The sequence below is a fragment of the Giraffa tippelskirchi genome, chromosome 4, assembly GCF_054371585.1.
Source record: "Giraffa tippelskirchi isolate mGirTip1 chromosome 4, T2T-mGirTip1v1.2.pri, whole genome shotgun sequence".
Lineage (NCBI taxonomy): Eukaryota > Metazoa > Chordata > Mammalia > Artiodactyla > Giraffidae > Giraffa > Giraffa tippelskirchi.
In genome coordinates, this window is record NC_137278.1 from 144,587,767 (window position 1) to 144,611,402 (window position 23,636).

The 23,636-nt window shown below is 40.1% G+C and overlaps 2 long non-coding RNA genes and 1 other non-coding gene across 4 annotated transcripts in view; all 3 read left to right on the forward strand.

Moving 5' to 3' along the window:
- Positions 1 to 23,636, forward strand: part of LOC145545382 (uncharacterized) — a 179,681-nt gene that overhangs the window by 15,725 nt on the left and 140,320 nt on the right. The window lies entirely within an intron of this gene.
- LOC145545383 (uncharacterized) lies at positions 7,294 to 12,256 on the forward strand. Its single transcript, XR_014082039.1, has 2 exons — positions 7,294 to 8,582; positions 10,248 to 12,256. It is a non-coding gene; the product is annotated as an uncharacterized LOC145545383 (long non-coding RNA).
- On the forward strand, positions 7,855 to 7,962 carry LOC145504103 (small nucleolar RNA SNORA44). Its single transcript, XR_014052082.1, has one exon. It is a non-coding gene; the product is annotated as a small nucleolar RNA SNORA44 (small nucleolar RNA).

The window sequence follows — 23,636 nt, forward strand, 5'->3', positions numbered from 1 at the left end:
ATAACTAAATGCAAATAGCATTTTCTGAATTGTCTTCATTTTTCTATGCATAGGACACTATGGACCACTCCCTTTTTTGAAACTCTCTCCTCCCTTAACATTTGAGATCCCATCCTTTTTGCTTTCTTCTCAACCTAAAAACTTTCACCAGCTGCTTTTTCTTTACTTGCTTCTTTAAAAATTCATCCTCTTTCTTCTCTTCTCCCTTTCTTGTTATGATACCCACCAGCCAAATACTCTCTAAATCTTGACCTCTAATGTCAGCATCTTCCCTGATCTCCAGGCCTTCACTTCAGGCTGTCAACAGAACATCTTCATCTGAATGCTCCATAGGCATTCAAGACTCTATGTGCTAAAAACTGGGTTAATTATTTTTCCATCACATCTTCTCTTCTGTGTGCTTGTCTTAGTTAACAAAACTACCATCCATTGAGTCCCTGAAGCTAGAAATTTTGAATCTGTGGCAGACACCGGCCACAAACTTATATCCCATTTTTCCATATCCTGCTAAACTATGATTCCCAGGTTCAATGTTATGAGTTATGGCTGATGGAATGTGGAAGGAAGTGATGTGCAAGCTCCAGGCTTGGCGCATACAGAGTTTTCCTTGAGCTATTCTACTGTCTCCTCTGCTTCTTTACTGGCTAGAGGTTGTCAGGGCTGGCTAGAGGTTTCCTTGTCACGGAAATGGCAATATCTCATTCTCCTAGACTTGAGAAGGAAAGTCACAGCTTCTGGATGGACTGTTACTGAGAATGCAGTATGATGGACAATTTTGTGTGTTGATTTCACTAGGCTATGGTGCCTAGTTGCTTAGTCAAATATTAGTCTATACATTACTATGAAGGTATTTTTTTTTTAGATATAATTAACATTTAATAATCAGTAGACTTTAAGTAAAGCAGATTACCCTCTATAATGTGGATGGGCCTCATTTGATCAGCCAAAAGCCTGAAAGCAAAGACCGGTGTATTATAGAAGAAATTCTGCCTCAAGACTGTAGCATGGAAACCCTGTCTTTGTTTCCAGCTTGTTAGTCTACCCTACAGATTTTGGACTTGTCAGCCCCCACAACTTCAAGAACCAATTCTTTAAAATAAATCTCTCTCAAACTCCATATTTTCCTGTGTATCTATCTAGCTATTGCTCCCATTGGTTTCATTTCTCTAGTGAACACTGACTAGTATGCTAAAGATGGAACCATTCTCTTCCCATATGATCCTTTTAACATCCCTATCACTTTGTTAGTCTGTAACTGGATTTAAGCTGTGTCTGTAAACATGCCAGATACTTCCCAAGGGAGAGATAAGCCACAAAGCTTTTTAAAGAAGTGAATCATAATGGCCCCTTCTCTGTTCCATATCCTGAGGAAAGGACTCCAAAAATATGTGCATCTAGTAATTTGGAATATCTTCTCAAAACCATTCCATTTCTCAACCTCTCTGTCATCCCATATGTGTGCAAGAACCCCAAATGAGGACTGATCTGGAGAATGGCAGGGATGCTAACATAACTTGCAGCAATTCACTTTTATCTTGACAAGGGCCTAAGGTAAGGTACATGGCCTTTCCTGAGAAGAAGTTGAAGGAAGGAAAGAAAGAATAGGAAGGAAAGAAAAACAATGAAAGTGTTGCCTCAGGCATTGGTTAGGCTTCAGGGGGAGTGGATGTGGGAATTCACCTGAATCAATATCTAATCCTGAGATTAAGATACCATGCAGGACCCGGGCATAGCTAGAAACTGAGAGATTCCCTAAGCTCTTGACCAAGGGGAATTTCTTCCCTTTCCCTGTCCAACTTGTTGCCACAGCATGTGTGGAATCAGCTATAGTCTAGAAAGCATCTCCTTGGGGCTTCAAGATTAGTCCTAGGTCTGCATATCTTCTTCTGTTATTCCCCATTCAAAAACTTACTTGTTCTTATAGCTTTAGTGATCACCTCTCTGCTACTAACTTCCAGCTCCACTCTCCAACTCTAGTCCCCTGCTCCAGCTCCCTCTAGGACATCCAGTGTTGGTCAATTCCAAACTGGATCCTTTCTATGGTCCTAGCTTGGCTCACTCCAAATGGATGCAACCTGCCAGCTGTTGGACCTACTTTCAAAGATTTATGCAAATCACCTCTGTGTCCTGCCTTCAGACCACTGCTGTCTACTCTACTTTCACTGACCCCTTTTCTGCTCCACTCTTTCATATCCTCCTTTGCTCCTGCCTCTTCTTACTTTTTAATTGCAACTCAAATTTTAGATATACATCCCATGGGTTAAATTATAGTACCTGCCCTCCTGGCCCCATCACCACAGCCTCCATAAAAGACATTCTCATCTTTCTCCCTGGACCAACTCTCTAGTTGGGGTTGTTTCTTACCCAGCCTCCCCGCAAAAGTAAGAAGTTCAGATATACTTATAGGTCTTACCCTTTCATTTCCAATGTCAGAATCAAGGTCATCAGCTCTCTGCAATACTCCTTGCCTTCCCAGTTCTCGCTTCTAACTGCCAAGGCTTGAAGCTTTAAAGAATTTTAAAATCAGCCTTTTCTTTTATGCTCTAATTTCATTTAGCCTCAAACCCCAATGCTTCTGCATTTCTACTTCATTTCTCTAAATCAGGGCCTTATCCTACTCACACAGCAGTTTCTACTCAGTCTCCCAACCTCAGTTCTTCTTCCATCCATCTATCCATCCTGCATATCACAACCATATTAATCTTCCTTAAATAGCTCTGACATCCTGTTATCCACTTACTCTAAAGACTTGCAGGGCTCATTGTTTCCTATAGCATTATGTCTCTACCTGATACCCTGTTACAGAGGAGGGATGATGCTGAGCTGGGATATAGTTAGAACTCCACCATTTATTAATATTAGCCCTAGAAGTTAGGTAAGTTAGTTAGCTTCCTTGAACCCTAGTTTTCTTATCTGTACCACAGTGATAATGTAAGAGGACTTTAAAAAAAACTATAAGCTCCCACATAACACTGAGGTATAATTGGGGTATTAACATACTCTTTTTGTCTAGGGCTATAACATTCCCCATAGAGTGGTCCCCAGGCAGCTAGAAGATTTCCCCTAAATTCTGGTCTTGAAATTCCCAAGGGAGAGGCTCCCAGGACATATCTGGAGTGCATTGGAGTGCTTCCAGATACTGAGTTTACTCTGTGTTAATAATGGGGCTATAATCTGAGGAAAGGTATCTTTGGGATCAGAGATAGGATTTTTGTGATCCTCACGTTCAAAGATGGTCATTAAAGCCATTGCAAAGTGCCCAGAGTGAGTGAGGAGTTGAGAAGGGGACAGAGGGCAGAGCCTAGGGCAACATCAGCCCAGTCTAATCATTTATTAGATTTCCTAGAGGCTAGATCAGTGCCTACTGTGTAGTAGGTACTTGATAAACATTTTAAAAATTCTTGTTATTTATTTCACATTATTTTATAACAAGCATAATATTCTTATCAGTAAGTAAACAGTATTTTACTAATATTATCACATATTCATTTAATGTTGAAATTCAGAAAAGTAGTTTTGATAATTCATGGGAATCAAAAGTTTTGCTTTAGATATATTAAACTTTAGATGTTCATTGGAATCCTAAAAATATATGTTGTCAACTCAGGAGGTGATCTTATGAATTTAGACTTGGAGAAATTTGAGTAAGAGATGTGAACTTTGGAGTCAACACCTATAATTCAGAAAATAGTATTCAAAATTATGATTTATGGATGAGATTCCAAAGGCAGAGTATTCAGGGCCTGGGCCTGGAGGCATGCCAACAGGAAAACATTTTTAAATTGCAGACTGTTAAATAGTATGCATGTATTTCATTCATTCATTGAACCATTCACTCAATAGGTATTTATTAAATACCTAGAAAGGATTAGGTTGTGTGCTGAATATTGAGAGTGCACTGATGATTAAAATAAACACTGCCCTGAGAACTTAGAATTGCCGGGGTGGGAGGTTAGAAATAGACCTTAATCAAATAATCCCAACCTTACAATCACCAACATGAGAATGTATAAACTAATTGAGAGTGTCAGGGAATGTGTTTCTAAAAAAGTGATATTTACGCTAAGATCTAAAGATTGGTCGAGTCATGGGATGCTCTATAAATTCTTATCAGTGGTGATAGCTAGCTGCTATCACTGACCCTGAGATGAGACTCTGACATGTAATTTCTGGGAAAGAGGAAGCAAAGCCTTTACTAGATGCCGGATGCTAGGCAAACTTGCCCTTTTCTGTGAGTGAAGCCTAGGGGGTATTTCAAATCACTCTGTGGAGCTTGTTCTTCACTGGGTACATAAAATCACCTTACTTAAGAAGGGTAGTAAAATTAAAAACACGAGTTTGAAAATTACTTGGAAAAATATTGCAAGGCACAGACAAAGTTTAAGCCCTGTTTGCACAATTGAAAAGTTGTCCTCCTCAGTCACATATTTCGGCAGGTCTTTGCGATAATTGCAGTGCAGACTCCTGTGCTTAGAACCTGCCTAACCCAGCAGGTGGCTCCATCCTGTCTGGGGAGAATAGACACACGTTTGGCATCAGGCAAGAGACTTCAGCCTGGAGCTCATACCTCCCCTTTATATAAAACCCAGCACTGGGTTTTTATAGCCTACAATGTTATTAATTCTCTTTTCCACTTGAAGTACACAAAGCTAAGTAGGTTAAGGATTAAAGAGAGTACGTGAGAAAAGCAATTTTTCTTGTTTCACTTTTGTAATTTTAAAAGAAAATAAGGCTTAGGAAGATGGGATGGAATTTCCCAGTAGAAACCACAGGATCAGGTTGCAATGTAATTGTCAGTGGTAAACAATGAGCCTTGGTAGGAGCTCACCGAGTTCAGTCATTAAAAGGCTGCATCTGGCAGTTGCTAGAACTTTCCAAGACTTTCTATGGTCATGAGGTTATGCCCTCTAAGTATCTTTTCCCTCTCCTCCTTTTACACCTTGCATAAGAATGTTCTAATCATAAAGTAGTACATGTAAGGATTAAAAAGTGAATTATGGAAGCAAATATGATGCATGTGTGGAAAGCAGATCATGTAGCTTATATTTATCAGCTATATTTTCATTTGGCTTTTTCTTTTTTAATTTGTATTTTCCTCTCATCTGTCTTTGAGCACATCACAGACCTTTTGGGAAGCTGTCTGTTCATTAATCTTTCATGCTGTTTCTTAGGGCAATTTTGTATTTGGTATTTTTACATTTTATAAATGTTGAGCGGGACTGTTGTGTAAAATATTAATGATTTCATATAATACAGAGCTGAGCTGTGATGTCTTCTAAATAAATGCCTGGGTCACACAGCTAGATTGCTAAAGTCTTTAAATAGTTTGAAAGAGCACTTTTCTTAATATTTGAGGTTATTATTCTATTTTTTTAACTTTCATTTCCTATTCTTTTAATCAATAGATTATTCATTTTATTTAGCAAAGAAATTTCATCCTCCAGTCCTTTTGTGTTTCAAGTCTGTGGAATCTCTATCAAGTTGTAATCTGCACAGTTCTGAAAACTGGGCTGGACTCACAGAGGGCCTGCCTCGTTCTTGAACTCCACGATTTATAAACCTCATCCCAGGCACTGTTTTTCTTTAGTCAGTAGGCTTTTTTTTTTCTGTGTGTTCCCCCAAATCTCATAGGGACAGTTAAGGATGCAAAAGTACAGCACCTCAGGGTTTAGAATACATCATCCCCAAACCAAAACGCTTTTGCTTTATGACTGTCCGTGTTCTGAAAACAGCATGTTTTCAAAAGGCATGAGGCTGAAGCAAGGGAATAACAGAAGACACGAGGTAAAGTAGGAAAGAAGATAACATTGGCCATGATCAGAGAAGAAAGGAACAGGAAAACGGCCATTGAGACTAAAATTAGACAGGAGATTCCATAGTCTCTTATTTTTAGAGCTTTCCTAGTTTGATTCTTTTCCTAATATTTGCTGAATTTAGTATAAAGATGTTTAGCATTCACAGGGTCAGCCTGGATGCTGACTGTTTGGATGGAGCAGGTACATTCCACATAGAGTTAGCCTCCTTTTAGGAGCTGGACATGTCCATGACTTCTGTGGACAAGTAACAAAAATATAGTCAAACCAGCTTCACCAAAAATGGGAAATTCACTTGAACAGATACTAAGGTATCTCCCATTACCAAAGGCATGAAGTCTGCTGAGGGTCCAAAGAGATGGAACTAGAAATCTTGGACCAGGGCAGCTATTCTCTATTGGGATCCATGTGGATTTTTTCTGGTTTCTCAGCTTTATTCCTCTCACTCTTTCCATAGATTAGCTTCTCTGCTTCTTTGTGCACTGGGCCCTTCTCTTTGTCTGTTCTCTCAATTCCAGGGTCCCTGGTAAACTGATCATACTGTAATACTCAAACTAAAAATGCTAGGGATAGAAAAACTTTTAGGCTCACGCCAACCAATAAATGGGCTTCCCTGGTGGCTCAGTGGTAAAGAATCTGCCTGCCAAGTAGGAGATGCAGGTTTAATTCCTGGATGGGGAAGATCCCCTGGAGACAGAAATGGCAACCCACTCCAGTACTCTTGCCTGGAGAATCCCATGGACAGAGAAGCCTCATGGGCTACAATCCATGAGGTTGCAGAGAGTTGGACATGACTTAGCAACTAAACAACAACAACCAATGAATGGCCTCCCTCTGGATTAGGTGTACCCTCTTACCCAGTCAGTTGAAGTCAGCGGAAGAAGCAGGGTCACATTACATAAATTCAACTTTACCCATGTGGAATCCTTCTCAGAGAAGGAGGATTTGGTGAGAATATCCAAAAGCTTTCTGTTACATTCTCATGCCTTAATTTTCACTTACTATTCCATCTAGTTAAAGCTATGGTTTTTCCAGTAGTCATGTATGGATGGGAGAGTTGGACTAAAAAGAAAGCTGAGCACTGGAGAATTGATGCTTTTGAACTGTGGTGTTGGAGAAGACTCTTGAGAGTCCCTTGGACTGCAAGGAGATCCAACTAGTCCATCCTAAAGGAAATCAGTCCTGAACATTTATTGGAAGGACTGATGCTGAAGCTGAAACAACACAATTTGGCCACCTGATGCAAAGAACTGACTCATTAGAAAAGGCCCTGATGCTGGGAAAGATTGAAGGTGGGAGGAGAAGGGGATGACAGAGGATGAGATGATTGGATGGCATCACTGACTCAATGGACATGAGTTTGAGTAAGCTCCGGGAGTTGGTGATGAACAGGGAGGCCTGGCATGCTGCAGTCCATGCGATCGCAAAGAGTCGGACACCACTGAGTGACTGAACTGAACTAAACTGATTTCAGCTCTGAGGAAAACCCTAGAGGGGAGAGAGGAAGTGAGAAAGTCCTGGCTTGTCCACTGACATTCTGACACAAAGTATCCAGACACTGACAAATATTTATTGAACAAAATAGAAAGGTGGCAATGTAGCACAGGAAAGGAAAAATAGAAAGATGGTAAGCATGCATCATAGTATTTAATTTCATAGTCACTTTCTTGCAATGAAATTTTAAAATTATTCTCATCTGGAAATGACTCCAATATGATGGTATACCCATACACAAATCTATACATAACATCAGGAGACTTCAGGGAAATGTATGTTAAAGCCACCTTGACTATGAGTTCGCACCTTTTCATGGAGAAAATGAAAAGGATTGACAATTCTCAGTGAGGGTGAGAGTGTGGAGAAAATAGGAACTCTCATATGTTACTGGTGGGAGTGTAGAATGGTACAACTTTGAGAAACTGTTTGGTTACATATAAACCTATGGTATGATTCAGGAATTTCATCCTTAGGTTTATACTCAAGAGGAATGTCTGAAGGACATGTGCAAGAATGTTTATAAAACCTTTCTTTTTCTTTTTTTAAAAATTTTTTTAGGGATCTCTAACTTCATGCGAAGAACAGTTTGGAGAGATTCTGACAGAACATGTCAGCATAATATCTGCAAATTCCACTCGTCTGTCCTATAATATAAATTTTTTTTTCTTAATTAAAAAAATTTAAGGGTGCTACACTGCTTGCAGGATCTTGGTTTCCCAATCAGAGGTCAAACCTGGGCCACCACATTGAAAGCACTGAGTCCTAACTACTGGACCACCAGGGAATTCCCTAGAAGCTTTCTTCACCTCCTCTTCTTCTCCCTCCCTGCTTCCTCTCCCTCCTCCTCCCCTGCCCCCTCAACTCCACCTGGGCTGCAATGTTGATGGCTGTCACCCTTGAGACATCATAGATGACATCAACAGTGGCATAGTGCAATGCCCTGTTAGTTAAGAACTAAGAGAAATAATTTACCAAAGGGTTATTTGACCACCAAAGGGAAATAATTGAATAAAGGGTTATTTGACAACTAATGAAAAAAAATTTCATTTCCCCCCTCCCCATCCTCCTCCTCCCTCTCCCCTCTTCCTCCTACTTCCCTCCGCCTTTCTTCCTCTCCTCCTCTTCCTTCCCACCCCTGCTCCTGCTCCTCTTCTTTCTCATTCCTCTTCCTCCTCCTCTTCTTCTTCCCCTCCTTTTCCCCTCCTCCTTCTTCTACCATTGTTCTGTATATGAAAACTGTCATTACAAAATCATTGTCACGTGAGGAATATAGTACATTTTTTATTGCTGCCGTAACAGTACCATAAACTTGGTGGCTTGAACAATACAAAATTTATTATTTTACAGCTTTGGATGTCCAAAATCCAAAATCAGTTGTCACACTTAAAACCAGAGTGTTTGCAGTAGGCTGTAGGGATGAGTCAGCTTCCTTGCTTCTTGCAGTTTCTAGCTGCCATTTGCCTTCTTTGGCTCATGGGAACAACTTCTTCCATCTTCAAAGCCAGCAGTGTAGCATCTGACTTTTTTCCATCACCACATCTCTTTCTCTGATTAAACCCAGGAAAGTGTCTCTGATTTTTAGGGATTCCTGTGATTCGATCGAGTCCACGTGGATAATTCTGTGTAATCTTTCCCATCTCAAGGTGTGTACACTTAATCACACCTGCAAAGACTCTTCTGCCATTTAAGGAAACATATTTATACATTCCAGGGATTGGATGTGAATATCTTTGGGGACTATTTTCTGTCTCCCACAAATAGACAATCAAAAATATTAGAGTGTGTCAGGCAATTGGTTATTCAGGCAATTATTAATTATTCTAGATTTTGTAATGTTTGTTACTTATCCTTATAATATTTGTAGTTTATTGTGATTTACCTTCTCATTATTTCTCACAAATACATACTCTCTTTGGTAACTAATTATATATTTGAAATTTTATATTTTTTTCTATTAAATATCCCCTTAATGTATAAGCCTCAGACCCCACATGAGCTGACTAATGGCACCTCTATTGGCCCATTGACTCAGTTGAGAACTTGATGAAATTTCTCCCACTGTAAGCTGGAGAGAGTCTACTGTTGGCTAGGGCAGATAACCTGTGGGGTCATGGGCCAGCAAGGGAGCCTGGGAAGTGGAGAAATGTCTCACACAGTGACTCTCCTTCTGTCTGTGACCCTGGAGAGTCATCCATAAAAGTTTTATTCTAATAACCCCAAACCATAAACAACTGAGCTGCTCAACCATAGTACAATGGCTAAATAAACTGCAAATTTTATACAATGGAATACCATACAGTGATAAAAAAAAGAAATGAATTACTGCTACACGCATGCATCATGGATAAAGCCCATGGTTATGGTACAGATGAACCTATTTCCAGGGCAGGAATAGAGATGTAGACATAGAGAATGGACATGTGGACACAGAGTGGGAAGGAGAGGGTGGGCTGAATTGGGAGATTAGGGTTGAGATATATACACTACCATGTGTAAAACGGATAGCTAGTAGGAATCTGCTGTATAGCACAGGGAGCTCAGCTCGGTGCTCTGTGATGACCTAGATGGGTGGAATGTGATGGTGGAAGGGAAGTCCAAGAGCAAGGGCATATATGTGTACATAGAGCTGATTCACTTCATTGTACAGCAGAAACTAACACGACATTGTAAAGCAATTATACACCAATTTAAAAAAAGAAGCGTAAGACAAGAGTACATTCTGTAAGTACATACTGCATGATTCTATTTACATGAAGTTTGAGAATTGATATAGATGTCAGATTAATAGTAACTTTTGAGAGATTGTTGACTTATAAGGTCTCAATCGAATCTACCTGCAGTGCAGAAGACCCTGGTTTGATTCCTGGGTTGGGAAGATCCACTGGAAAAGGGATAGGCTACCCACTCCGGTATACTTGGGCTTCCCTTGTGGCTCAGCTGATAAAGAATTCGCCTGCAATGTGGGAGACCTGGGTTCGATCCCTGGGTTGGGAAGATCCCCTGGAGAAGGGAAAGGTTACCCACTCCAGTATTCTGGCCTAGAGAATTCCATGGACTGTATAGTCCATGGGGTCACAAAGAGTCAGACAAGACTGAGAAACTTTACTTTCTTTCACTGACTTATAAGGAGCATGAGGGAATATCATGGGGTGACAGAGATATCCTATATCTTGATCTGAGTGTATATGTCTGTAAAAATTAATCAGACTGAACACTTAAAAAATTTTTTTACCCATAGGTAACTTACACTATGGTGGAGGTTATTATCTTCATTACCTCCACCAGAGTTTGGCTTCAAGTCAAACAACAGGGAGGAAACACAGCCACGCCCATCAACAGAAAGTTGGATTAAAGATTTACTGAACACCCCACCCATCAGAACAAGACCCAATTTCCCCCTCAGTCAGTCTTTCCCATCAGGAAGCTTCCATAAGCCTCCTATCCTTCTCCATCAGAGGGCAGACAGAATGAAAACCACAATCACAGAAAACTAACCAATCTGATCACATGGACCACAGCCTTGTCTAACTCAGTGAAATTATGAGCCATGCCATGTAGGGCCACCCAGAACAGACAGGTCATGGTGGAGAGTTCTGACAAAATGTGGTCCACTGGAGAAGGCAATGGCCAACCACTTCAGGATTCTTGCCTTGAGATTCCCATGAACAGTATGAAAAGGCAAAAAGATAGGACACTGAAACATGAACTCCCCGGCTCGGTAGGTGCCCAGTATACTACTGGAGATCAGTGGAGTACTAACTCCAGAAAGAATGAAGAGATGGAGCCAAAGCAAAAACAACACCCAGTTGTGGATGTGACTGGTGATGGAAGTAAAGTCCAACGCTGTAAAGAGCAATATTGCATAGGAACATGGAATGTTAGGTCCATGAATCAAGGCAAATTGGAAGTGGTCAAACAGGAGATGGCAAGAATGAACATCAGCATTTTAGGAATCAGTGAACGAAAATGGACTGAAATGGGTGAATTTAACTCAGATGACCATTATATCTACTACTATGGGCAAGAATCCCTTAGAAGAAATGGAGTAGCCATCATAGTTAACAAAAGAGTCCGAAATCCAGTACTTGGATACAATCTCAAAAATAACAGAATGATCTCTGTTCATTTCCAAGGCAAACCATGCAATATCACAGTAATCCAAGTCTATGCCCCAGCCAGTAATGCTGAAGAAGCTGAAGTTGAAAGGTTCTATGAAGACCTACCAGACCTTCTAGAACTAACACTCAAAAAAGATGTCCTTTTCATCATAGGGGACTGGAATGCAAAAGTAGGAAGTCAAGAAATAACTGGAGTAACAGGCAAATGTGTCCTTGAAGTACAGAATGAAGCAAGGCAAAGGCTGATAGAGTTTTGCCAAGAGAATGCACTGGTCATAGCAAACACCCACTTCCAACAACACAAGAGAAGACTCTACACATGGACATCACCAGATGGTCAACACTGACATCAGATTGATTATATCCTTTGCAGTCAAAGATGAAGAAGGTCTATACAGTCAGCAAAAACAAGACCAGGAGCTGACTGTGACTCAGATCATGAACTCCTTATTGCCACATTCAGACTTAAATTGAAGAAAGTAGGGAAAACCACTAGACCATTCAGGAGGACCTAAATCAAATCCCTTACGATTATACAGTGGAAGTGACAAACAGATTCAAAGAATTAGATCTGATAGACAGAGTGCCTGATGAACTATGCACGGAGGTTTGTGACATTGTACAGGCAGCAGTGATCAAGACCATCCCCAAGGAAAAGGAATGCAAAAAAGGCAAAATAGTTGTCTGAGGAGGCCTTACAAATAGCTATGAAAAGAAGAGAAGTGAAAGGCAAAGGAGAAAAGGAAAGATATACTCATTTGAATTCAGAGTTCCAAAGAATAGCAAGGAGGGATAAGAAAGCCTTCCTCGGTGATCAATGCAAAGAAATAGATGAAAACAATAAAATGGGAAAGACTAGAGATCTCTTCAAGAATATTAGAGATACTAAGAGAACTTTTCATGCAAAGATGGGCACAATAAAGGACAGAAATGATATGGACCTAACAGAAGCAGAAGATATTAAGAAGAGGTGACAAGAATACACAGAACTATACAAAAAAGATCTTCATGACTCAGATAATCACAGAGGTGTGATCACTCACCTAGAGCCAGACATCCTGGGATGTGAAGTCAAGTGAGCCTTAGGAAGCATCACTATGAACAAAGCTAGTGAAGATGATGGAATTCCAGTTGAGCCATTTCCTAAAAGATGATGCTGTGAAAGTGCTGCACTCAATATGCCAGCCAATTTGGAAAACTCAGCAGTGGCCACAGGACTGGAAAAGGTCAGTTTTCATTCCAATCCCAAAGAAAGGCAATGCTCAAACTACCTCACAATTGCACTCATCTCACACGGTAGCAAAATAATGCTCAAAATCCTCCAAGCCATGCTTCAGCAATACGTGAATCATGAACTTCCAGGTGTTCAAGCTGGTTTTAGAAAAGGCAGAGGAACCAGAGATCAAATTGCCAACATCCATTGGATCATTGAAAAAGCAAGAGAGTTCCAGAAAGACATCTACTTTATTAACTATGCCAAAGCCTTTGACTATGTGGATCATAACAAACTGTGGAAAATTCTTCAAGAGATGAGAATACCAGACCACTTTACCTGCCTTCTGTGAAATCTGTTTGCAGGTCAAGAAGCAACAGTTAGAACTGGACATAGAACAACAGACTGGTTCCAAATAGGAAAAGGAGTACGTCAAGGCTGTATATTGTCACCATGCTTATTTAACTTATATGCAGAGTGAAAGTGAAGTTGCTCAGTCATGTCCGACTCTTTGCTACCCTGTGGACTGTAGCCCACCAGGCTCCTCTGTCCACGGGATTTTCCAGGCAAGAATACTAGAGTGGGTTGCCATTTCCTTCTCCAGGGGATCTTTCCAACCCAGGGGGGTTGAACCCAGGTCTCCCGCATTGCAGGCAGATGCTTTAATCTCTGAGCCACCAGGGAAGCATGCTGGACTGGATGAAGCACAAGATGGAATCAAGATTGCTGGGTGAAATATTAGTAACCTCAGATATGCAGATGATACCACCCTTATGGCAGAAAGTGAAGAACTAAAGAGCCTGTTGATGAAAGTGAAAGAGGAGAATGAAAAAGTTGGCTTAAAACTCAACATTCAGAAACTAAGATCATGGCATCTGGTCCCACCACTTCATGGAGAACAGATGGGGATGCAGTGGAAACAGTGGCTGACTTTATTTTGGGGGGCTCCAAAATCACTGTAGATGGTGACTGCAGTCATGAAATTAAAAGATGCTTGCTCCTTGGAAGAAAAGCCATGACCAACCTAGAGAGCATACTAAAAAGCAGAGACATTACTTTGCCAACGAATGTCTGTCTAGTCAAAGCTATGCTTTTTCCAGTAGTCATGTATGAATGGGAGAGAGTTGGACTATAAAGAAAGCTGAGCACCGGAGAATTGATGCTTTTGAACTGTGGTGTTGGAGAAGACTCTTGAGAGTCCCTTGGACTGCAAGGAGATCCAACCAGTCCATCCTGAAGGAAATCAGTCCTGAACATTCATTGAAAGGATTGATGTTGAAGCTGAAACTCCAATACTTTGGCCACCTGATGTGAAGAACTGACTCATTGGAAAAGACTCTGATGCTGGGAAAGATTGAAGGCAGGAGGAGAAGGGGATGACAGAGGATGAGATGGTTGGATGGCATCACCAACTCAATGGACATGAGTTTGAGTAAACTCTGGGAGTTGGTGATGGACAGAGAGGCCTGGCATGCTGCGGTTCATGGGGTCGCAAAGAGGTGTACACGACTTTGTGATTGAGCTGTACTGAACTTACACTTAAAATTCTTTAAATTTCCATTTTGTTCTGTTCATACAGAAAGACCTTACTTGGTAGCATTTCTCCAGGGACATAGAGAATGTTTATGAGAGCTCTTTTGGTCCCTTGTGGTGCTCAAACTTACTAATCTGATGCCACAACTCTCTTCTAAACATTTTGGCTTGATGAAATAAATGAACAAATAATAGTAGGACTATCCTTTGAGTGTCGTCTGAAGGGGTGGTCTGGACAGGGAGTAGTATTTTGGTGTTTGGCAACATGGCACATAGAAGGTGGGGACACAGAGGTACAGCACTTTGGCCCACATTCCACTCCATGCCTCGCAGACAACTCATGGACAGAAAAACAGATTTCCATTGGCACGTTAGTTAGCTCAGAACCTGTCTCGACTAGAAACACTGGCAGCTCTACATTTCTCCTCCTTTGGTTTTTGGCAGGAGAATGCTTTGTGCAAGGAGATATCAAGGAGTCCTGGAAGCAGCAGGGCTCTTCTTCATCTTCAGTGTTTTTCCCTAAGGAGCTAAGTTTTTAGCATCCTTTGTGGTGCAATAGCTAAGTGCACCCAGAGGTACATAATCTCCACTCACATTCCATCTCTGCCTCCTCTGCACCATGTCATGTCCTGGACAGGCACTTGTTTTGAGTTTCCAGGCCCTAGCAAGATTTAGCCTTTCTTCGTGAATCTTGGAGTGGGCCCTTTTAATTAATCTCCAGAGCATCTGGATCCTGTTTCTCAACACAGGTTAAGTAACTAAGCTTCTTGAGCCCCTCTATCTAAGCTCCATGAGAATGAGAGAGTGAACTACTTTCTGAGGGATTTGTCTCAACTCAGTAATATCTTCCTTATGTGAGTTGACAAAGTACTGGGTTCCATTCCCAGGAGTGGATGTCACCACAGAGTGGGGGGTTATTTTAATTTCTGAAGTGGAATTGAGCAGAAGCTAGTGTGAAATCTCTTTGGGAGGAGCTGGAAGGTTTTCTCCTCTCTGTTTCCGATGGCCCTATGTTTTCAACTCCCTGCATCCCTCCCTGGCTTCTTGCTCATTTTCTCTGTGTTCTTTCTCTGGGACACCCTTCCTACTTTTGAGCTGAACTTTGCTGATTCTCTCCCATCAATTATATCTCCTAACACCCTTCCCTGTGGCCTCACTTTTCTCATGGGACAGCTAGACCGGACCACCCCACACTCTACACACTTCTTTTATTTCTCCTTCTCTCCCCTGCCTCATTTTCAGTTTGACTAAACAAAGTACAGAGAATTTTGAGGGCCATTTACATTGACATCTTCATTTATTGACACCTCAATTTTGTTAGAATAGAAGCACAGCAATCTGTTTTTCATTTTAACCAAAATGTACCAGCAAGATGGGTTATACCTTCCTTTTTTGCATGTCTTCCAGTTAGCTTAAGGAGTCTCAGGTGTACAACAAAGCGATTCAGATATATACACATATTTCAGATTATTTTCCATTATGGGTTGTTACAAGATACTGAATACAGTTCTTTGGGCTATATAGTAGTAAATTCTTGTTGCTTATCTATTTTATACACAATTTTTTGCATCTGTTAATCCCATACCACTAATATATCCCTTCCCCCTCTCTTTCCCCTTTGGTAACCATAAATTTATTTTCAATGTCTGTGAGTCTGTTTCTGTTTCATATATAGATTCATTTGTATCACTTTTTTGACATAGCATACAAGTGATGTCATATATTTGTCTTTCTCTATCTGACTTACTTCACTAAATACAATATTGTCTAGATCCATCCATGTGGCTGAACATGGCAATATTTTGTTCTTTTTCTATGGCTGAGTTATTCTGTTCTTTCTCTATATATGTGCCACAACTTCTTAAGCTAGTTGTCTGTTGATGGACACTTTGCTTGGCTTGTGTAAATAGTGCTGCTATGAATACTGAAGTGCATGTATCTTTTTTGAATTAAAGTTTTTTTGTCTTTTCCAGATATATGTCCTGGAGTAGGATTACTGGATCACATGGTATTTCCATTTTTAGTTTTTTAAGGAACCTGCATACTGTTGTCCATAGTGGCATTCTCACCAACAGTTTAGAAGGGTTCCCTTTTCTCCACACTCTAAGGAGTGTTTTTATGTTAGTTCTTTATCACTGGAAAATTTCCATGTCTTTCACTTTTCTTTTAATTTAGAAATTTTAAGTAAATACAAAAGTATTGTGAACTCCCATGGATCTATCACCCAACTTTAACAATTATCTACAACTTGTCATTCTTGCTTTATCCACCACACACATTTTCCTTTTCTGCAGTGTTTTAAAGCAAATCCCAAATACCATTTGATTTCCTTGTCCATGGACTTCCCTGGTGGCTCAGATGGTAAAAGCGTCTGCCTACAGCACGGGAGATCCGGGTTCGATCCCTGGGTTGGGAAGATCCCCTGGAGAAGGAAATAGCAGCCCACTCCAGTATTCTTGCCTGGAAAATCCCATGGACAGAGGAGCCTGGCACCATGGGGTCACAAAGAATCCGACACAACTGAGCGACTTCACTTTCACTTTCCTTGTCCGTATTTCAATATATTCACTGAACTATAACATTCACAAAGAAATCCAAAGGTAAACGGTATAAGACCACCATTAAAAATGTTCATAAAATTGTCCATTTTTATTGGTAAATTTGTTTGGAAGGGTAAAGAGCCAATTTATTTATATGCTAACAAACTTCCATTGTGTTTCATATTCTTGTAGCGCCTCAGAGATAGGAATTCATGATAAAAGGCATCTATTTTTCTACTAGCATTTATTCTTAGTGTTTCCCAGGTATATCCACTTACCACATGTTCTTACCCTTCTTAAGACCTATGGACAGGAACAAAAAAATGACACTTCAAATAATAAGTGAGATGGAAGATGGCCATCACACATTGTACTCTGTGGTTTACAACCAGTAGGACAACTTATTTAGAAGTCTAAAATATCTTCGTTTTTGAAACGTCAAGCTCACCCAGTGCCAAATGGTTATTTGATGTTACAGCATTCAAACAAACCAGAGACAATGGAAGGCACCATGCCTCGGTAGGTCAGAACCAAAGAATAAGGATGGTAGCTTTTCTGCAGGGTATATTTTCATTTTTCAACTCTTTGTGCTTCCTTTTCCACTTGAGGTGAGCTGTTTATTAATCAATCCTGGGGTCCCCGAATGAAACCCTTGTTAGCTTAGATTCTTCTGAGTTTTATGAAGGGAGCCAGAGAGGTCTCAATGGTTTCTACTGGAAAACAATGTTTTTCTCTGTGTGAATTCTTTCCTCTTGGAATGCATTTGTTAGCTGGAATCTGGGAGCTGGGCCCTGGCTTGCCTCCTTACAGCTCTTCCTCTGAGGGCAGGGCTAATAGAGAATGACTGATCTTCATAAGAGGTCTGGGGCCAATGGCTGAGGGTTGTGGGTTCAACTTACAGTATGTGACAGTGGCAGGTCCCAATATGCCTGTATGGGAAGGGTTTCAAAGACAATCATCTGAGGGTTTGTTTCAAAATTGTGTTTGTCTAGTACTTTATGTAAAATGTGGGAAACATCAACTGTTCATATCAGAAACTGGGGGCACCGATAGATTTCTGGGGGGAGCGGGGAGCTTGAAGGCTCTGCCACTGCATCTTGCCTGTCTGTGAATGGAACCCCATCATCTCTTCTCTCCACCTGGTTTCTATAGCAAACTTTCTTACAGTTGTTTCTCTCCCAGAAGTCTTAGATGAGCTTTCCTTATGAATAAAGCCATAGAGAGGCATGACCATTATTACCATTATTATTAATTTACATATACACTGCTTATTTTCAATAATTTGAGGCAGCCCAGAATCTCCCCATCTCCTCAGCTAATGCTCTTAGCATTGACTTGTAATCTGTGTGCATAGATGTCATCGATAGAACTAATTCAGGGTCACTCATCACCCACAAGATGTATTTTCTTTGATTTAGCGATATTTGAAGCAATCAGAAGGGTCTACCTTATTTTCCATTTTTCTTTCTATATTTTCCACCAGGAAGATCATCACCTAAAAACAGAGTTTTTAACTTGAGAATGGGCATCAGGAGGGTCTGTGGATGTCCTGAAATTGTAGGTAGAGTTTATTGAGTAAGGAGTTTTTTGGGAGACGCACACTTTTATCGTTAAATTCTCAAACAATTCCATGCCACCAAAAGGTTAGGTTTCACTCTTTATTAAAGGTTCCTAGGTGGAATTTAGGAAAAACTCAGAAATTCTGCCTTCACTACCTTCAATACAGGTCTCCACTATTTAGTCAGCATTGTCCTATTACCCTGGACAAACTGAAAAGTGAGTCATCTGTGTTTGGACCCAGCTTTTCTGTTTGGTTGTTAGAGCGACAGGAATCCTAAAAGACCCCCCTTGTTAATGTTGTCAGAAAAGCCACGTATCAGCTGTGAAAAGCTGAATTTGATTCACTCCCAAGGGCTTGTCAAAATTTCTTGGTGAGCCCAATTTCAGAAGCACTACACATGAATTCAATGACAGAATGTCTAACCGATGTAGGTGAACTGCAAAAGGTTGGTTTATTTCGTCCCTTTTATAATCCATGGATATCAAACATGTTGTATTTTTAGCAACATGTTCATGTGAACTCATTCCAGATGTCATTATGCATAAATGTTGAATTTTCTTTTACCAAATACAGACATAGTGAGTATGCCAGCAATGTCCCTGACCTACTTGGGCAGAAGAATAGCGTTTTAAAAATTATCCATGATAATATTCACCTTCATAGATATAAGTAGTAGAGAAGTAAGTATCATTAGAGATGACAGCCTTTTAATGATAGAAAAGGCTTTTCATCTGAAAAGCTGAAATACAGAAATATGCTACCAGTGCTATTATCAAATTATATAATTTATCTTTAGAGTAGGTATTGTAAAACCTAGGCTTTCAGATTTCCAATTCTGCCTTGATGTGGTTTTATTTTTTTAATTTTCTGCTTTGTATTTCTTGAGTTTTTGTTGTTATTGAACTCTAAATATAAAAAGGGCACTTGATCACCATCTTTCTGAACATCTTTTCAAAAAGTAACTTTAGCACTCACAATCAAAAACCTCCAAAACCTTGGGAAACTGCTGTTTACAAACTTCAGTGGGTTGTAAATTTATAGTGTTGCAACATGGATTTATTTTTTTAATTAAATAGAATACAAAAAATCAGAGAGCATCATACATAGTAAGTATTATTTTATGAGAATTTTAAGTTATGTATGTGTTTGTGCTTTGGTGGAGGTATGTTGGTAAATGTTTAACTGCTAGCTCTCTAGTTCATAAATCTGTTATAAACTACTGATATGCATCACTTCCAATTTACAACTAATAATAAATATACGTACTCTTTATTGTGAATTTCATATAGCCAATTGATTTTAACAGAATGCTTTCACTGAATTTTGCCTAACTTCTCTATCTGCAGTCAACCTATGGTTGTGATTCAACTCTAATTAGACAAAATCAACTATGAATAAATGCTTGATTTCTATCTGATTCAGCAAGGAAGTCATTAACATTACTGATGAATGAGTGTCTTCTGCAATGAATGTTAATTGATATTTTCATTTACACTAATAAGATGAAAGTGAACTAGGAAAGTATATCAGAACTTCACTAGTTCATTAGTCATGTGAGTAAATCTTTATTAAATCAGATCATAATTTTCACATACTTGTAAAATATTTCCTCAATTGTTTGGTGCTATTCACAGTGTAACAGCTGCAGACACTTTAAAATTTAATCTGCCTAATATTTTCTCCATCACTTTCATAAGTAGACTATTAACAATACAATAAATCAATCCCTGATTTATAATGTTGCCAGTTCCATGGTGTAAATATTCCCACCATGGTTGTCTCAAGCCACCACAGTGACAGCACAAGATGCAGAATTGGAAAAAAATTACTTAGCACAACATTATATGGTATTTCTATCACACATGTGCTGGAGACATAACCTCATGGATGGAGAGAATAGTTAAGTAGTACAATAGTTAGGAAGTGGTGAGTTTTTAGTATTTATTACCTTTGCTTTTAATAGAATCTATTTAACTACATATTTATTTCACTTAATTTTTAATAATGATTGTTTAATAACCAGCTTACAATATTTATGACAATTAGCTCTCATAAACCTACATAAACTGGTTCCAGCATACCACTGGCAAATGTAGTTAAAAACAAGTCCGACAAACACCACTCTAAAAATCTATTGCTGGTGCTACCACATATACTCTCTGTGGCCAGGTGGTTTGGCAATGAACTTCATAGAGTTATCTATGTATTAGAACAGAACTGTAAATCTGACCATTTCCCTCATCTTCCTGCATATTCTGTGGTGTTTGATTCCTTTACACCTAAATTCAGATGTTTCTCTTTGATTTGCTTTTAGTTTAGGAGAATTTTATCCAGACATTCCAGCTCAGACTCTTTATTTAAGGCTTGTTTCCACAATGATTTTTTTTTTTTTTTAAGCAAACCCAAGCAGTTGGAAAGCCCAGTGATCCTGGTTATTTATTTATTTATTTATGGCCACATACCTTGTGGGATTTTAGTTTCCTGACCAAGGATTGAATCCAGGCCTTCAGGCAGTGAAATCTCAGAGTCCTAACCACTTGACTATCTGGGAATTCCCCACAAAGCCAGTGGTGCACTGGGACAACCCAGAGGGATGGGATGGGGAGGGAGGTGGGAATGGGGTTCAGGATGGGGTGGGGGGCACATGTACACCTGTGGCTGATTCATGTCAATGTATGGCAAAAACCACCACAGTATTGTAAAGTAATTAGTCTCCAATTAAAATAAATTAATTATAAAAACGATTTTAAATCTAGAGATGAACAACTAGAATTCCTGAAGTCTGACCTGAAAGGGGCCCTTGGGTGTACATGGCAATCCTATTTCCCCTCCTTTTCTCTGAGATGACTATTTACCACTTTCTCCTCTTGTCTCAACCATCTTCCCCTCTCCTCACAAGCCAGAGGTACCAGAGGTTACCATAGTTAATATTTTGATATAGCCTTCCAGCTTTTTCTGTATGGATATATAGACTTTTAAATGAGCTCATAATGTACAAGGATTGTGCCTGTTAAAAAATAATGTATAATCTGTAATTTCTTTACTAAATAATAATAGCTAATATTTATTGAATATTTGCTCTACATCTACTACTACCCTGTGTGAGTGTGTAAGTTATGGAATATCAATTTGAAATGAATGGATTTTGGCTCACCTAACCTACAGTCCGGGCTTCCCTGTGGCTCAGCTGGCAAAGAACCTGCCTACAATGCAGGAGACCCCAGTTTGATTTTTGGGTCGGGAAGATAACCTGGAGAACGGATAGGCTACCCATTCCAGTATTCTTGGGCTTCCCTTGTGGCTCAGCTGCTACAGAATCTGCCTGGAATGCGGGAGACCTGGGTTCAATCCTTGGGTTGGGAAGATCCCCTACAGAAGGGAAAGGCTACCCACTCCAGTATTCTGGCATGGATAATTCCATGGACTACAGTTCATGGGGTCACAAAGAGTCGGACCCGATTGAATGAGTTTCACAACCTACAGTTCAGATAGTTTATGATGTCATGGAGGCACCAGGTCCTCTGCTTTTAGATACTTGACACAAAGCTGGCTTCATTATTTGAGTGGTTTTCCCCTTGCTCATGGTTGCAGCAGCAGACTACTATGCTTCTTTGTTCACATCCAACGATGGTCAGAGAGATTGACTATGTATGGCTTCTTTCTAGAAGATTAAAAGAAAGTTATTCTCATGTCTTATAAGCACAAATTGGCTGAGGTCTGTCTGTTCTTGGATAACCATTGATGTGCGGGATGGGAATGCCAAGATCAGCTCAAACCTGCAGCAAGAGGAGAGTGGGTGTGGAGGAGTTGCCATAGGCCCTTTCCATGGCATGTGTACGTGCCAAGTCGTTTCAGTCATGTCTGACTCTTTGCAACCCAATGGACTGTAGCCCACCAGGCTTCTCTGCCCATGGGATTCTCCAGGCTAGAATACTGGAGTGGGTTGTCATGCCCTTCTCCAGGGGATCTTCCTGACCCAGGGATCGAACCCAGGTCTCTTATTTCTCCTGCACTGGCAGTCAGGTTCTTTACTATTAGCCCCATCTGGGAAGCCCCTTTTGCTGGCACTTGGGATAATTTCTAATTGTACCCTGTCACCCACTTTTCTTACTTAACAGTGTATCTTATGAACTTTTTAAAATTTTTCTTCTAAATTGTGGTTTGTAATAATTGCATTATTTGCTTATTCAATATAATTGGCATCTGACCTCTCACTGTCTCATGGAATCTTACAGCGGCATGACATAGTGTGTACTAAAAAATAAATAATTTTTAAAGAGTAATAGTAGCTAATATCTTACAAGCATTTATTACTTGTCAAGAATTATGCCAACAACACTGAGCGCATTATTGTCAGTAACCTCCTTACTTCCCAATCCTGGCTTCAATCCTCAATTCCCATGAACACTTCAACTCACCCCAGGCTAGCTCCAGCCCCACCATTCCACAGTTCAGTGTTTGATAAAGTCAGGCTCCATATTGCTAAATCCAGTGGTCACTGCCTTGTCCCCACTCTCCTCCCTCTTTCAGTAGAGTTCAGCAATCTACTCTTTCCTGAAAAGCTGAACTCTTTTATCTTTCAAGATTCCACACACTTGTGATTTTTCTCCTGTTCACTGTCCACAATGGCTCAGCTTTATCTCTAAATGTTGTTGTAACCCAGAGCTTGGTCCTAGGCCCTTTTCTCTGTCTATCTATGGTCTCTCCCTAGGTGACTCTCCCATCTTTTTGCTGATGCTTCCCAAATTTATATCTCCAGGTAGGACATTTTTCCTCACCTTCAGATTGTCTAACAGACCACCATGTCCACATGTCTGCTGGGACACCTAGCAGGCATCTCAAAGTATTATGACCAAGGTAGAATTTTGGATTTCTCCCCCTCACTCTCCCAGTTCTTTCTTCCCCATTCTTCCTAATCTCAGTAAATGACAGCCCAAATGATCACTCAAAGTCCTCTTAGGAGTGAAAATCTCATCAGCTGTTTGAACAGAGAATTATTAAATAGGTAAAAAATTGTTAACTAGAAAGTAGGCATAAAGTTGCTAACTGAAAGGATAAAAAGAGGACCCTAAGATAGGGTGGAGACATCAATGCAGAAACATCTGTGGCTCTAAGGACTGAAAACAGAGAAGAGACTAGAATCATTAACATCTAGAAATGTAGAGGAGGGATTCCCTGTAGAACCAAAACTCTGACCTCTGAGTAGGGGCTTCTGCTTGGCTGGTGCTGCTATCTCTCCAAGGAAGATACAGAGAAGTTAGCTCTGCAAAGGTTGGAAAATCTGTGACCTGGATTCAACTGCTGCTGCTGTAAGGAAGAGCAAGTGCCAGTGGAAGAAGCTTTGTTAGGATGATGCGCTCA